Here is an 8,165-nt window from a genome sequence, read left to right as displayed (position 1 = left end):
ATATACAAGAAGCAGACCACATCCCAAAGGCAGCTACTCAGCTGCTTGTGGTAGATCCCACCATGGAGTTGATTGCCAGTCTCATCATGGAGAATAACTACCACTAGCTGCCCAGCCACACAACCAGGCCCAGCCAAGTTGACACACAAACATAACTACCACATGTACAATAGTATTGAAGGTAGAAATCATATATTATATGCTTACTTAATAACGTACCATGAGAATTGTTCTTCTTGATAACCTTTCTTTATCTCTTCTCCTTCACTTCCCTCTCCTCCCTCCCCTACTCAGGGTAATCAATGTTAACCCACTGTATATACTTCCACAGCTTCAAATATGCTCAAACATATATATCTATATATGCTTCTTTCCTTTTTTGCCAGTTGATTTATTTTTAATTTAATTTAAATTTAAATCTATTCATGTGCAACTTGCTCTTCTCACTTAACAGTAAATTATGAACATAGATTTCTTCAGGTTGATATTAGTTATGAGTTGTACTTATTATTTTTAAGTAGTTTAAAATTGTATTATTTTTTAATATTTTTAGCAGCATAATACTTCATAACACTAAATATAAGCATAAATTCAGGTTGCTACCAGTTGTGTCTGTTTATATATTCAGGTTGTTTCCAGTTTTACCACTATAAGCAATAACATAATAAACATAGTTTTACTTGTATCTTTACATACATTTTTTAAAATAGGTAAAATAGAATAGAGTGCTAGGCAAGGGAATGCTGGATCAAAGTAAATATTTATGTAGTATTTTTAAGTTATTGTTTTACAGATAATATTGATATGTAATATGCCCATTTGGGGAAAAAAATCATACAGTAAAATTTCCCTGTCAGCCCTCAATTTCCTTGACTAAAGTAAACCACTATCAAAAGCATAACTTTCCATAGATATTTAAACACGTTATACAATTTTCTGTTTTATTAGTTACAGCCTTCCCTAAAAGATAGTGGCAATTAAAATTCTACTGGCACTATATGACAGAGCTCTTTTCCTAGTTAACTGGACAGCGCTTTTAGCACTCTTAAATTTTCTTTACTGAGATGGTTAAAAAAAATGAAATTACTTTAATTTGCATTTTCTTGGTAACTAATGAGTTTGCGGCTACTTTCACTTCTTTCTGTAATATAGTATTTTATTGTGCTTAAGTTGAAAATTTACATTTATGCAGAAGAGCAGGATTTATATTAATTGTACACGCTGAGAGATGAGTCCTCCAGTTAGAGAAACACACAAGGGACAATTTGAGGATGGGATCTCTCAAGGCTTGGTGTGTTTATAGGTCAACAAGCGTTTGATTGGATGTGGCTGAGTAATTCAATGAAAGCAGAAGAGTTTGACCAGAGAAGTTTGGTGAAGCCGCTATGTAAAATGAGTGTCTTGCTTGAGCTGGAGGAGTCAAAATAGTGACTCTCCTGATGTAAGCTATTTTCATTTCCCAAAAGTGAAAATTCTCTTTGGATTTCTTTCTAAAACAGGCACTAATGTAGGTCTTTCATAAAAGCTGGCATAAAGCAAAATTTTTAAAAGAGGGAGCTACCTATACTTAGATTTATTGTTCTCTATTTTTCTTATCTGTATAATTTGGTGCCTCATAAGACTGTAGGAAGCATTATAAAATGCTTTTATAAGCATTAATGCTTATAAAATGCTTAAAACAATGCCTGATATAAAGCAATTGCATTCAATATTAACTATTATTAATATTATTAGTTTTTGTTTAATTCAACAAGCATTCATTAACTAACCAGTTATTGGTGATGCTGAGATAACTAAGAACCAGTTCCTGTCATTGAAAAAGCTTAAACAATGTAGAATAGGTGCATATGCCTGTAATGTCAATACAATGTGGTAAATTCTTGAAAGTCTAATCTCAGGGTGCTGTGAACATACAAAGGAGGCTCACAGCCCAAGATTGGAGAGGAAAAGGTGGAGAAATGAGGCGCTTTTGGTATGGGAAAACTCTAGTAACTGCTTTCTATCTGTTCTCTTTTTTTCCATTAAGGAAGAGAAAGATATTGGTAGATTATTTGTTCCTCATCAAACCTAAAAGTGACCCACAAATTTTATGTTACAGAAAAATTTTCTGATTGTAGCTCAGACTTGGCAACCAAGGGTCACTTGTGAGACATGACAAGCTTGTTCTGCACAACAAGCTGAGAAACAACTACAAATGGTATTGTAAACCTACCAGGGAATCTACTCTGTTCCACAGAATGCCAGCCTTTCTGAACATAGTTTCCACATCCAGTGAGCATTTTATGGTACATTTCCAAAGAGTGTGTCTCACAACAAATAGCTAACCTCCCTCTCCTGCCAAGGACTTGAGCTTGTATAAACTCAACATAAACATGAATCAGCCCTGCATAGTTCTTTTTTTCAAAGGTGTGATGATACCATGCATAACAGGGGTATATTATCTAGAACTATTGGTGATCTTCAAACCATAGGTCAGAAACTTATAATAATCAGACTGACATTGAACACAGACATAAAAAATCTGGTACTTATTAAAAGACCAACATATAAGACTGCAGAGGGTTAAAAAAAATAAGGAATGCTTTCTAACTGACTCATTAAGTACTACCCACTTCAGGACAACCAAAAGTAAGAGATTTCCTGTCTATAAGAGCTCATGGTCTAGTCAGAAAACAAAGTGCACACACAGAAAATAGAATGCTATCAAGACTTATGCAATATGAACTTTAAATGTGGGCTAGAGTGAGTATAATTTTATCTTGATTTTTAACAAGGATTGAACATCTCACATGAAAACTTACAGTGGCTACTCATTGTCTAGTGTGTAAATCTGTTTTTCTCACTTTATCCCACCCTGTATCTTAATAATAATCCTCTCCTACAGCTAGAATGACTTAAGTTTTCCCATCTAGAATACTAATCTCTACAAACCCTAACCATGATTAGCCATATTAACCCCAACCTTTTCCATGAAAACTTCCCAGCTATAGCAACTTCTACCCCCACTGAATACTCTTAACACTTACTGTTGTTATAACTCAGGAGTCAACAGTCAAATATCCTTTGCCAACCCTTATCCTCACCAGAAGAACTTAGTCATGAATGGAGAAAATTACAAAATAAATCAGAACAAAGACATGCAAAGTCACATTATATGGTCAGAATGACTCACAGGACTCCAGCACTTGAATGCATCCTAAATAAATTCATTTATATATCTGAGAGAAACATACTTTCATCAAGAAAGAATAACAAATCTCAAAAGCTAGAGATAACATTACATTGCTCAGACAGAACCTTCCTGGGGAAAGCAAGCCTTGGGCCATGCACTGAAAAAATCCCAATAATAAGAGAAAAAAATATTACCTTTCCAAACTTAACAGGGGCTCTGGTGGCATTGTGGTTAAAGGATCGGGCTGCTAACCAAAAGATTGGTGGCTCCACCAGCGCTCCAGGGAAGAAAGATGAGGCAAGTCTACTTCCATAAAAATTTAAAGCCTTGGAAACACCATGAGACAGTTCTACTCTATCCTATAGGGTCACTATGAGTCAGAATCGACTCAATGGCAGTGGGTTTGGTTTTTGGTTTTCTCAGACTTAAATTATATCAATACATAATACATCAGATCAAAATTATAAAAAGTTACCTGACTTAACTGCTATGTCTTCAAAGAAAGACTCTATTTCCCCAAACAAGGTCACATTCACCAGTAGAGGTTAGAACTTCAGCATATCATTTTAGGGAACACAGTTCAATTCATATTAGATTGCAAGCTCTTCAAGAACAGATACAAGGGCTTAACTATTTTTTTTTTCTTTTTCACTCCAGCAGTCAAATTCTAGTAAGTACTGTTGGAATTAATGAAAAAAATGCTAAATATTAAACTGGAAGAATGAAAGGGATTATTCCAGATAGTGGGTACAAAAAAAGCAAAGCAATAAAGATGGATGAAGACAACCAGTGAAGATAAATAATCCAAAACTAAGAAGACTCAGGATAATTTCAAAGCTTCCTCAATTATATAAAGTGTTATTTTTTAAAGGTTACTGGCCAATTCTTTTTCTCTCATCACTAAATATAGAAACGAGGAAATGAGTTGGCATTTTCTCAGAAGGGATTTAGATAACACATAAAGACATTCTGGTAAACTAGACTAGGTTACCAAAGTAACTTGTTCAGCAGGGGAAATCTCTGAAAATAATACTAACTAACACAAATAGGTCTAAGGAGAACTGGTAGTCCAGGTTCAAGCCCTTGGCTGCTAATCAAAAAGTCAGCAGTTCAAACCCCCCAGCTGCTCTGTGATAGAAGGATGTGGCCATCTGCTTCCGTAAAGATTACAGTCTTAGAAACCCTGTGGGGCAGTTCTGCTCTGTCCTATAGGGTTGATATGAGTTGGAATCAACTCAACGTCATTGGGTTGGGCCTGAACTATTTGAAGAGATCATGGTTTGTGTCCAAGAAATGTCCTAGATAATTCTTCAGGGTTGCTTTCATTGTCAAAGCTAAGAATTCATCAGACTACCCATTTTTTCCCAAATATAAAGTCCATGCCTCTGATAAAGAAGTTCTAAAAACCAAGCATAATATTTTGCTTAAAAATAATTGATGTTTCAAATTATATTTTTGTGTCCAATAAAAACATACTATCTAAGATAAAGATTTTAAGAAAATTATTCACTGTAATGGCTCACTAAGATTTAATTCAAATTTGATGACTTTAGCCTTAGGTCATAAAAATTTCCATTTGAGCATTAATACTTAAAGAGTTAGAGGAAGGAGAATAGTTTATAAATATTGCAGAGGTGGAATATTAAGAATGTTAAATAAGTGAATTGTCAGTGTTCATTATAGTACAATTGTCATGTAAAGACACAGCCACATATTCATTTAGCCAATATTCATTGAGTACCAACTATGTGCCAAGAATTGTGAAGCACAAAATAAAGCAGATATAATCCCTGCTTTCAAAGAGTTTATCATCTAGGTAGTGTGTCAGACATAATAAAGGAAATAAGTACAACAGAGTAGCCGTATTTTTACTATAATCCCACAGACTCTATTAGTGTTTTACAAAAGTTATCAAATGTGCCATGCAAAAATGACTCAAGTAACTTTATTTACACATTTATTGTTATAACTTCCCCCCAGATTGGAAGAGTTTTTGTCTTTGCCGAAAAACGAAAACAGGCTCTTTGGAACAACAGAAAGTTAATTGGGCTCATGTGATCATCTAAAAAGTCTGCCTAATGGAAGAAAAGGAATGGAGAGCAAAATGCAAAAGATTCAGACCTAAGAAACTCATTCCAGCATGTTCCAATCTATACTTAACATCGAGCCAATCATTTTAAAAAAAAAGGTTTTTAAGATTCATAGAAGTTACACAACTCGTAGCAAAATTCTTGGCAGTTGAAATATTTACAAATGTAAAGTGAGTCATATTGTGAAAGGACTATCCGCAACTCCCTTAATTAAATCAATTACGTATTGATTTATACATTAAAGCTAAAATGTAAAGCAGATGATAAGGTCATTGCTTTCAGGTACTTAATGGCTTTATTAACAGTGAACATCACCATTAAAAAGAACCTTTTAAGGCAAATTTAGATGACAATTTTGCTTTTTTTTTTTTTTTTTAAACCACATTATGTGTATGCTCAGCATTCACAAAAAAGAAGCATTTTGGTCAGAGCAATGCTGAATGCAAATGTGGTTAACCCATTGTGACCTATATTTGTATCTGCTTGATCTCTAGATCTAACTAAGAGTCATTTGCTGTCTGACCCTATGCTTGCCAGGTATAATACACTTTCCTTTTGGTTACCCCCACTCAAGAGCTGACCTGTTACTTAAGGCTCCGCACCAAAGCCTGAGGACCTTGACTGGTTCAGCAACAACCTTCCCTGCAATGCCTCTGTGTTTTATTACAGTCTTAACAATCTTGCTCAGATTAATTTTTTTCTCTGGTTTATGATCTTGGCTTTTGTCTTACATCCTTAGTATATCAATCAACCTTTATCTCCTGGGTCTTAATCTTATTTTCAGATTATTTCTTTCTGCCTTGTTCTTACCTGATACCTTGATTCTAATAAAAGACTTTTATTCACTAACCTAAACTTCAACTTCTGGATTACCTATGTTTTAATTTCTGTCCCAAGAAATACTGGTAATAATTATAGTGATTAAATTTGTTTTTATTTGTTCATTCAACAGAAATGTGCAACACACACTCTTAACTTTGATGATACAAAAATGACTAAGACAAAATCTTTGTTGTCAAGGAGTCTATAGTTTAGTGAAGAATACAGAGAAGTAAATCAACAATTGTAATAGAATGTACTATAAAAGAGTTATGTAAAGAAAGCCATACAAACACAAAGAGAAGTATTAAGGAAGGCTTCCTGGGAGAGGTGGTACTTTATCTGAGTCATAAAAGTTAGATAGGAGTTAGCAAGGTAGTGAAAATGGGAAAGAGGCCAGGAAGGGTATTCCAAGAAGAAGTAACTTATGTAGCAAAAGACAGCATGGAAGACAACACAAACTATAAATAATTTACCATAGCTGATGCACATTTGCAGGAAAGTGCTAAAATATGAGGCTGATTGGGGCCAGAGCATGAAAAACCTTGTTATGCTATATTCTATCTAATATGCAATAAGAACTGACTAAAGGACATTAATCAAAGAAGTACCATGATCAGCTGTGTGTTTTATATTACTTTCCAGCTTTGTGAAAGATGGATTGGAGGTAAGTTAAAGAGGATGACCAGACAGTAGACTTATAATAATCCAGATAATATGTAATGAGGTACTGAAATAAGATGGTAGTAATAGGAATAGAAGGGGATAGAAGTGAAAGAATAAAATATATTGTATCATTGGTCCATACAGAATTTGACATATCATTGAGCACATGACCAAAAAAAAAGAAAGTCTAATCTAGCTCTGAGATTACATAGCAGAGGTATTAAGAGAAGAAAGTTGTTTATAGTTGAAAGTTTGATGCACTACATTATGACTTCTTTAATGATTTCTTTTATGTTATAGTTTATAGGCATCCAAGTAGAAATATCCAGCATGCAGTTGGGAATGCCATTCTGTGCCTTAAGACAAGTTATGGTTAGGATAGATTTGAGGGTATCTGCCTAGAACTGATAGTTAATAGGAATGAGTATAGACAATAAAGAAAATCTGGAAATGTTTTCAAAGGAAAAGTGAAATTCCAGATAAGGCTAGAGTTCCCAGCAAGTTTAGTATGGTTGATATACAACACATGTAGTATCAGGAGGAGCTCTGGTGGCGTAGTGCCTAAGGCATTTGACTGCTAACCAGAAGGCTGGCAGTTCAAGCCCACTAACCACTCCTCAGAAGGAAGATTGGGCAATATACTTCCATAGTGATGCTGCCTCAGAAACCCAAGGAGGGGTCACTATGAGTCAGATCTGACTCGATGGCAATGAGGTTTTTTTTTTTTATTTTAAATAATATCAGGGGGAGAGTTATTACACCTTCCTTTCTAAAAAGTTTCAACAAATACTTTTCAAGGTACTTCTTCTACCCAGTTTCATACGATCCTCCTCACAAGGGCCCTTTGAGTTAGGTTGGTCAAGATTTATCCCTTTCATAAGAACTTGCTGGTAATAATAGAACTTCTGTACTTCCTCCAAGGCAGAGTCCTGATCTCAGTCAAACTAAAGACCATGCCCCAGCATGCCACTCATTCTATAGTTGAAAGGGTTATGGTACTAAGTGTTCAAGTGTTTTCCAGAAGCCACACAGCAAACCAGTACCAAAAGAAAGTCAAAAACAAGGACTGCTGACTCCATATCTAGAAATCATTGCACTACATTTTATGATGAAATTTCCAGGCATCTGTCTATTTCACAAAGCAACACATAGAGTGTTTGCAATCTTAAATATGTGTATATATTGCTGTTGTTGCATCTTTGAGCAATTCCAACTCATAGCAATCCCATATGACAACCATATCACAAAGCAAAACTGCCCCATAGGGTTTTCTTGACTGTAATCTTTATGGAAGCAGATTGCCAGGTCTTTCCCCTGCAGAGCCTCTGTGTGGGTGCCAGCCTTTTGGTTAGCAGCCAAGAGCTTAACCGTTGTGCCACCAGGGATCCTTATATATATATATATAAATATATGTATAT

The sequence above is a fragment of the Orycteropus afer genome, unplaced genomic scaffold, assembly GCF_000298275.1.
Source record: "Orycteropus afer afer isolate SDZICR_OR568_19922 unplaced genomic scaffold, OryAfe1.0 scaffold00165, whole genome shotgun sequence".
Taxonomy (NCBI): domain Eukaryota; kingdom Metazoa; phylum Chordata; class Mammalia; order Tubulidentata; family Orycteropodidae; genus Orycteropus; species Orycteropus afer.
Note: the sequence above shows the minus strand (reverse complement) of the source record.